This window comes from Myotis yumanensis, unplaced genomic scaffold, assembly GCF_028538775.1.
Source record: "Myotis yumanensis isolate MYYU_CA2020_CCGP unplaced genomic scaffold, mMyoYum1.0.hap1 SCAF_7, whole genome shotgun sequence".
Lineage (NCBI taxonomy): Eukaryota > Metazoa > Chordata > Mammalia > Chiroptera > Vespertilionidae > Myotis > Myotis yumanensis.
This window is the reverse complement of record NW_027223758.1, coordinates 53,092,379-53,101,875: the sequence shown is the minus strand read 5'-3', so window position 1 is coordinate 53,101,875 and position 9,497 is coordinate 53,092,379.

Sequence of the window (9,497 nt, the reverse complement as noted above, 5' to 3'; positions counted from 1 at the left end):
GACACAGTGTTTGAGAGCACAGGTGAGTCCAGCGGGACACAGAAATGTAGGTGTGGAACAGGGCGAGTGCTGTGATAGAAGCATGCACAACCTTGAGGCAGGGCCATCCTTGCTTCCGGAGTTTGGGAAGTAGTATCTCATTTCTCTTTCTTTTTATCTCACTGGTTCTATTCTGCCTCATTTCCACAAAGATTTTAATGCAGTTTGTTGAACCCCTACTATGTACTAAGTACTTTACTTTCAGTCATTGTTTCATTTGGTGGAACCTGAGAAAGAAGCTACCTACCAAGAAGGGCCACAGCCATTTCTACACAGGGGCCTCTTCTGCAAACTGCACTGAACTGCCCACCTGCTCTGTTTTTACCGTCTGAGCCAGCCTTATAAAGGGATTCCTGGAATCCTATTTCAACCAATAGGACTGAGGCTTTCCCTGTCCAATTGGAGTTATGCAGCTATATCCTCCATCCCCATTTTTACCAACCAATCAGAGTGTCTTCATTCTGACCAATCAAACTGCAAGGATTTGGAGTCCTAATTTGCATGATGATGGGCCAATCAGGGACCAGGAGTGGGGATTTCTCTCTATATAAGTCACCTTCCCTTCTGGCTCAAAGAGTGCATACTCCCTTTCCAGCTGAGACTGAAGACTGTGTTTCCCTGATGGAGCTGAAACACCAAAGATGTCTCAATGGACCAGAGCAGAGCAGAGCTGGAGCGGAGCCTTATCCCAGGGCTGCCTCTTAGCTTACTGTTTCACAATTGAGCTGATTGCACTGAATAAAGTTTACTTCTTCACCACACCCCTAATTGGGGATTCCTTTTGGTGTTGAACTAGCACCAATGACCATCATTTGACAATTTAATACTAATGATTCTCTTGCAAGGAACTTACAACCTAACAAGATAAGGGAGTTTCTGGCAAGGGAATTGTTTTATCCACACACATTTCCCTGAGGACAAAATTGAGTATAAGTAACTTGCTTATCCAAGTATCTTGCTAAAACAAGAACATTGTTATCTTCCCTAAGAGGATGCCGCCAAATCTCATTAAATCGCCTTGCCCATCAAAGTTACTGTTTCTCCCAAGGGGTTCTCTGACCTACACTTTCATGGTGTTCTGTGGTGGACAGCTCATTGCTCTGAAAGTTATTTGTAATAATAGTTAGAAGAGAGTGGTGTTTTTTTTTTATTGTTATAATCTCTTTTCAACATGGCACATATATGAAGAAATTATATCCAATACCCATGTAGCCACCGCCCAGCTTAGAATAACAAAAAATTGTCAATAGAATTGCAATTACTTTTATGTACTTCCCCAATCACAACCTCCACCCCCACCCTCACCATCTCCAGATAACCTGTGTTGTCCATTAGTAATTTATTTATATATTTGTGGCATATGCATATGTTTTTAAATAATAAACTGTTTTTTATTTATTTTAAGGTTATACATTGGGTCTCATAATGCTTTTTTTCCTGAAGGTATAATTTGCCTGGTATTACCATTGACATGTCAACATTCTTTGCTTTTTGTTGGCCTGCTAGATAATTTGTAAACTTCCTATGTCCTGTGATTGAGAAGTAGCTCTTGGAAACAGCACATAGCTGTTTGACCATCTCTAATTTTTTTAACTGGAGAGTTTGGTACATTTATATTTATTGTTATTATTGATCCATCTGAACTTATTTTTAACATTTTATTTTATACTTCCCATTTGTTTTCTATGTCCATGCTTCTTTTTAATCCCTCGTGTTTTACATCTTTTGGATTTATTTGTTTGTTTGTTTATTTGTTTCACCTTAAAATGGGGAGAAGAAGGAACTTGTTAACCTAACTAAAGCTGACTCATGCATTCCTTTGGCAGCAGAGCTTGTATAGCTGGCTCACTTACTGATGGTGGAGCCTTCAAGAATCCTGGTATTTTACAAAGGTTTCAGCTCCATTTCTCAGCATAATGATCATATTTTGTGTGCCACAGGCATGCATTTCCTACTCTCAAGACTCCCAGTCCCTTCTGAGTAAATATGGAGGTCAGTGCCAGATCCTTCCGTCTCTCTTCTCCATGGAGCTACTGTCAGCCTCTGGGCAGGTTCTTATTTCAGCTCCAGCTCTGGGAGGGAAGGACTTACCCTGTGCTGAGAGGCAGCCCCTGTACCTCTGCAGCCATTGCTGAAACCTTTGGGCCTCTGTCACTGCCTTTCTATGTTCTCAGTTCCCTATCTGCTCAGACCATGGGCCTCGTCAGGATGGATGTCTTTCAATGTCATGGTCTCCAGAGGGAGGTGTAAGCCAGCCTGGGAAACCTTTGGCTCTCTTCTCATCCCCCAGACCCAGTCCTGAGCAGGCCGCTCTGCTTGCTGTCACTGCGGCTGCCATGGACTTGCCTACTGGATTCTGAGATGACACCAGTTCTCTCTGCTCCTGAGTCCCAGCCACGGCAGCCACACCAGCCACATCCTCCATCAGCCCTCAGACTCCTCTCCTCCGCCCGCCCTAAAGTGTCTGTGTGGACAAGTGCTTTGATGTCACCTGTGCTCTCCACTCTTGGACTGGGAGGATGTCACCAGGGAACATCAAGTAACTTTTTCTCACTCACAGCCACCATTTTTCAGTGGCTTTGAACAGCTTATTTTGGAACTCAGGGCACCTTCTCCCCAGCGCACACTCTCACATACACTTGCACACACACTCATACTCCCACATGCACACTTGCACACACAATGAGATATCACTTCACACACTAGAATGGCTATCCTATATAATAAAAGCCTAATATGCTAAGTGTCCAGTCATCTGATTGTCTGGTTGGCCATTCAACCAAGCAAAGCATAATATGCTAATAATATGCTAAGGCCTCTCAACTGCTCACTATGACGTGCACTGACCACCAGGAGGCAGATCCTCCAACCAGTAGGTTACCTTGCTGCTGGGGTGCAGCTGATCGGGACTGAGTGGACACACCCTGGAGCCCTCTCGCAGTCCCTCCCCAGCTGGCCAACCCCCTGCGTCCCTCCCCAGTCCTGATCATGCACCAGTGGGGTCCCTCAGCCTGGCCTGCACCCTCTCACAATCTGGGACCCCTTGCAGAATGTCGGAGAGCCAGTTTTGGCCCGATCCTGCAGGCCAGGCCAAGGGACCCTACTGGTGTATGATTTCATGCACGGGGCCTCTAGTAATAATAATAATAATAACAAGTGTTAATGAAGATGTAGTAGAACTGTTCCCTCATTGGTGAGAATGTAAAATGATGCAGCCACTTTGGAAAAGAGTTTAACACCTATTCAAATTGTTTTGGCAATTTGAGTTTAATTCAAAAAGTTAAATATAGAGTTTTCATTTAAGCCAGCAATACTACTTCTAGGTATAAACCCAAAGAATTGAAAACATATATCCACACACACGAAACAAAAGCAACCAAAAACTTGTACATGAATATTTATACTAGCCTTACTCAAAATACCCAAATGAAGAAAAAAACAACAACTGATGAATGGATAAACAAAATCTTGCCTACCCATAAAATGGAATATATATACTAGAGGCCCAGTGCACAAAAATTTGTGCACTGGGGGGGAGAGGGAGGGGGGTCCCCCAGCCCGGCCTGTGCCCTCTCGCAGTCTGGGACCCCTCGAGAGATAATGACCTGCTGGCTTAGGCCTGCTCCCGGGTGGCAGAGGGCAGGCCCAATCCCTAGGTGCAGCCCCTGCTCAGGCTCAGAGCAGGGCCGATTGGGGAGTTGGGGCGCCGCCCCCTGTCATGCAGAGAGCAGGGCAGATCTGGAGGTTGTGATGCCACCCTCAGTCACGCTCAGGGTAGGGCCAATTGGGGGGTTGGGGCGCTGCACCCTGTCACACTCAGGGCAGGGCCAATGGGGAGGTTATGGCTCTACCCCATCACACACAGACCAAGGCCCGTGGGGGCGGGGGTTGGGGCGCCGCACCCTGTCACACACAGAGCCACAGGGCGATCAGGGGGTTGAGGAGCTCCCCCCTATCAGGCACAGAGCAGGGCTGATCAGGGGGTTTGGGCGCTGCCCCCTGTCACACTGATCCTGGTGCCGGGAGGCATATTACCCTTTTACTATATAGAATAGAGGCCTGTGCAGGGGTGAGGGTCGGCTTGTTTGCCCTGAAGGGTGTCCTGGATCAGGGTGAGGGTCCCCACTGGGGTGTCTGGCCAGTCTGGCTGAGGGGCTGAGGGCCGTTTTCCAATTGGCAGGTGACTGAAGCTCCCAACTGCTCCTTTTTTTCTTTTTTTCTGGGCCAGCTTTAGCTCTGAGGCCTCGCTGCTGAAAACATTGATACAATGTTGCGGTCCGGCTGGCTGAAGCCCGCTGAATAAAGCCGGTTTCTGGGGTTTTGTTTAGCTTCTATATTTGCAACATAGTTGCTGAGAGTTGCAGCTGAGAGGCCGGCAAGTGAGGCGGGAACGTTGGAGTTCGCAGTCACTGGAGCAAGCAAGCCTCCCTGTTCACTTCAGTGCATGGCTGCCAGCCGCCATCTTGGCTGACAGTTAATTTGCATAAGGATATGCTGATTAGCCAATGGGAAGGGTAGCGGTCGTACGCTAATTACCATGTTTCTCTTTTATTAGTGTAGACTAGAGGCCAGGTGCACAAAAATTTGTGCACTCGGTGGGGGGGAGGGGGGGTCCCTCAGCCCGGCCTGTGCCCTCTCGCAGTCTGGGACCCCTCGGGAGATAACGACCTGCTGGCTGAGGACTGCTCCTGGGTGGCAGAGTTCAGGCCCAATCCCTAGGTGCAGCCCTGGGCTCAGAGCAGGGCTGATTGGGAGGTTGCGATGCCACCCTCAGTCACGCTCAGGGTAGGGCCGATTGGGGGATTGGGGCACCGCCCCCTGTCACACTCAAGGCAGGGTCGATGGGGAGGTTGCGGCGCCACCCCCTGTCACGCGCAGAGCAGGGCCAATCAGGGGGTTGGGGCGCTGCCCCCTGTCATGCACAGAGCAGGGCCCATCAGGGGGGTTGGGGCGCCGTACCCTGTCACACACAGAGCAGGGCCGATCAGGGGGTTGGGGCACCGCCACAGTCACACTCAGGGCAGGGCCAACGGGGAGGTTATGGCTCTACCCTGTCACACACAGAGCAGGGCCTGTGGGGGTGGGGGGGTTGGGGCACTGCACCCTGTCACATACAGAGCAGGGCCGATCAGGGGGTTGGGACGCCGCACCCTGTCACACACAGAGTCGCAGGGCGATCAGGGGGTTTGGGCGCTGCCCCCTGTCACGCTGATCCGGTGCCAGGAGGCCTCGCGGTTCCTCTGATCCCGGTGCTGGGAGGCATATTACTCTTTTACTATATAGGATAGAGGCCTGGGGGTTGGCTGGTTTGCCCTGAAGGGTGTCCTGGATCAGGGTGGGGGTCCCCACTGGGATGTCTGGCCAGCCTGGATGAGGGGATGATGGCTGTTTGCAGCTGGTCACACCTCCTTCAGGGTGGGGGTCCCCACTGGGGTGCCTGGCCAGTCTGGGTGAGGGGATGAGGGCTGCTTTCAGGCTGGCGATTGACTGAAGCTCCCAACCGCTCACCTGAGAACCACCCTCTCACAATCTGGGACCCCTCAGGGGATGTCGGAGAGCTGGTTTCAGCCCGATCCCCTCAGGCCAGGCCAAGGGACCCCACCTGCTGGAGGGACCCCACTCACTCAGCAGATGCCCTTCGAGCCACGGCACCACCCCAGGTGCAGCCAGCCAGGGAGGCACCATGGGAGGTTGGCTTCAGGTTGTGTCCAGTCCATCTCACCCAGTCCCACCCTGCCGGCCACCTTCTAATTAATTTCCTTTCAATGTGCACGAATCCGTGCACTGGGGCACTAGTTTGCCATAAAAGGAATAAGGTACTGATTCATGAACCTTGGAAGTATTATGCTGTGAAAGAGGCCAGTCACAAAAGGCCACATAATTCATAACTCAAATTACCTAAGACACCCAGAGTGAGCAAATCCACAGAGAAAGACAGTGAGTCAGTGGCTGCCAGAGGCAGGACAAGGGCTGGGGCTTCTTTCTGGTGCAGTGAAAATGCTCTGGAACTAGATAGTAGTGATGGCTGCACTTCTCTGGAAGTAATTGCTGAGCTGTAATCTCCAAAAGGGTGAGTTTTATGGTATGTCCATTGCACTTCAATAAAGCTGTTATTTAAAAATGATTGGAGCCCTGACCGGTTTGGCTCAGTGGATAGAGCATCAGCCTGCAGACTGGAGGGTCCCTGGTTCGATTCTAGTCAAGGGCATGTACCTTGGTTGTGGGTACATCCCCAGTAGGGGGTGTGCAGGAGGCAGTTGATCAATGTTCTCTCTCATAGATGTTTCTAACTCGCTATCCCTCTCCCTTCCTCTCTGTAAAAAAAATCAATAAAATATATTTTTAAAAACTGTGATAATAAGTAAATGATATTTTAAAAAATAAAATAAAAATGATTGGACATAGCCCTGGCCGGTTGCTCAGTGGTTAGACCATTGGCCTGAGCACCAAAGGGTCAAGGATTGCAGGTTCGTTCCCTAGCCCTGGTTGTGGTGCATGTGGGAGGCAACCAATTGATGTGTCTCTCTCACATTGATGTTTCTCTTTCTCTCTCCCCACGTCCCTCCCTCCCTCCCATTCTATCTAAAAGCAAAGAAAACTATCCTCGGGTGAGAATTAACAAAAATAAATAAATAAATAAAAAAGACTGGACATAATAATAGTTAAGAATAATAGTTTTTAAAGATTCTATGTTAAAATCTAAATTAATCAAGAATGTAATCCATATTAGGATGCAAAATATTCATCTTTCCTATCTGGGACTTAATAAATAAATATTGTCTGATGCTGCAAATAGAAAAGTAGATAGAAATATGTTACCTAGAGTCATGCATGCCCCTTCTGATAGAACTGAAAATAGAAACAGTCCCAAGCAATAGCCTCTGGGCAGTAGCATGCTAATGGCTGGTGTGTGTATGACTGTGACTCTTGGCCTTAGGCCCTTCTGCACTATTGGTTTGTTACCAAATAAATAGCATATTTTTTTTAAATATATTTTATTGACTTTTCACAGAGAGGAAGGGAGAGTTAGAAACATCGATGAGAGAGGAACATCAATCAGCTGCCTCCTGCACACCTCCCACTGGGGATGTGCCCACAACCAAGGCACATGCCCTTGGCCGGAATCAAACCCGGGACCCTTCCGTACGCAGGCCGAAGCTCTATCCACTGAGCCAAACCGGCCAGGGCAAATAGCATATTTTTTAACCAAATGTTTTTAATACAAGAGAGTGAAGTAGAATTATAATGATCGCTGCAAAGTTTTTCAAGAAATGTGTTAAGAAACCAAGTTGTAAGAGAGAACACATAGTACAGTGCCTTTTTAAACAAAAAAGGTAGAAGAAATTATGACAGCAATATCTTTGCGTGTGCCTGGGGTTGTCTAGAAACATGTGCAGAACGATTGGTGGTGATTTCCCGGAGTGGTGCTCACAGGACAGCACGCCTTGCCAGGCCGGGAACAGGCAGGCGTGTTCATTTTCACCTCTAAGCTTCCCGACTTTTCTCCACAATGACTTTATTTTTATAATTTTAATAGTTAAATCAACAATAAAAACAACTGCTGCAGTATTTTCAAATTCATCTTGATTTTTCTATTGCCTTGACAATGCTCATGCTCTGATTAGTTAGAAAGATAAACTTGAAAATAACTTAGAGGCAGGGAATAAAATCTTTAGAAGGTAAGTCGTAAGTGAAGAGAGAAAAAAAGACAAAGGGATTGTTTTTTAAAAAGATGGGAGAGGGTAGAGGGGGAACAGAACAAGCTCCTTGTCTTTGACCTAAATTACACATGAGGTTTGGGCACCTGCCCTCAGGCCCCATCCCTCCAAAAATCTACCTAGAACCAACACCAAAGAACAGGGGACATGTCCGCCAAGCCGGCAGAATACTCAGCCAGAGGATCAGTAAACAGGGCCCATCCAATCACCCAGAGGCAGAGGAAATACAGTCCCTGGCAGACAAAAACAGACAAAGCCAATAAGCTACCAAAGGAAGTAGAAGAAAGATCCAACTTTTGTTAGAGTTCCATACAGATTTTACAGGCTTGAAAGGGGAACTTTTTTATTATTCATTTCTTACGTGAAAGATCCAGGTAGACATATCCAGCTAGAGGTCAAATTTTACACGAACCCATGAATTTCTTAATAAAGAGCTTGGAAATGTATAACTATTTCTCTTGTTCGAGTCAACCAAAAAGTTCAGATTGATTAACTATGTCTTTTTGTCACCACTTGATGGCAACATAACCTGCAGGGGTGGTGAGGACTTTATGGATCCAGATACACTTTCCCTAGAAATTCCCAGGAGCAGGACAATGCTTTCAGACTCCCCCAATCAACTGCACATTTCCGCCTTCGCTTTCTCAAGGTTCAAGCAACATTCTTTAGCATTCTCAGGAAGACGGAAAAGATGGCTGGGTCCAGAAGGATTGTAATTCATCTAGCAATGGTAATTGAATTTTTATTCACAAGCCATATGTAGAGAATCACAGTGGAATGCACTTGAATTAGGTTAAACTATATCTGAAATGTCATTTGCAAAATTAGTTTGTAATGTACAAAATTCCCCTGACCTGCTATTAAATAGATTTGGGATGATGTATGTCTAAGCAATTTTCCATTAGAAGTTTTTAACTCTTATCATCCACTTAGATTCTCCTTCTGGGAGTCTTTTTCAGGACACTTATCTCCTCCCTAGTTTTAATATGGAGTTTTTCCAAAACAAACACTGTCAAACAATACACAGCAACATAAAAAATTTATGTGGTCTTCACAAAACAGTCATTTATTATTGAGAAATTTCTAGTCTTCCCTGGCTGGTGTGGCTCAGTGGTTGAGCATTGACCTATGAACCAGGAGGTCAGAGTTTGATTCCCAGGTGAAGGCTTATGCCTGGGTTGTGGGCTCAATCCCGGCAGAGACAGCCGATCAATGATTCTCTCTCATCATTGATGTTTCTATCTTTCACTCCCTCTCCCTTCCTCTCTGAAATGAATAAAAATACATATTTTTTTAGAAGAGAAATTACTAGTCTCTCTGGCTTCAAAACAGACCAAGTCTATAGGAAGCACCCATAGAAACTCAAAATAATGGAAAGAATATTAATGTTGTTGTCCCCACTCTTTCACTCACACAACACCCAGACTCGTCCACCTCATGGTTATTCTTCCCTTCCTCATGTGATGATGGGGGGAAACCAGGTGAGTTCACCTTGGCAGTGCAGGGCCAGGAGGTGAGGGTTCTCATTGCTTGATTTTTCCAGGGTTCCACATTGGCTTCTGAGGAAAGTTGCTAATGGCTTCAGCATTCTTGGCAAAAATGTTTATTTGTAATGGAAATGAGCCAAATAGAGATGTAGAAAGAGGTAAGTCTAAAGTACATTGTACTTTGCCTCATAAATCCTCAAGTCCTCTTGATTAAGGCATCTCATTAATGGAACATTATCTTATCAATAGGCCA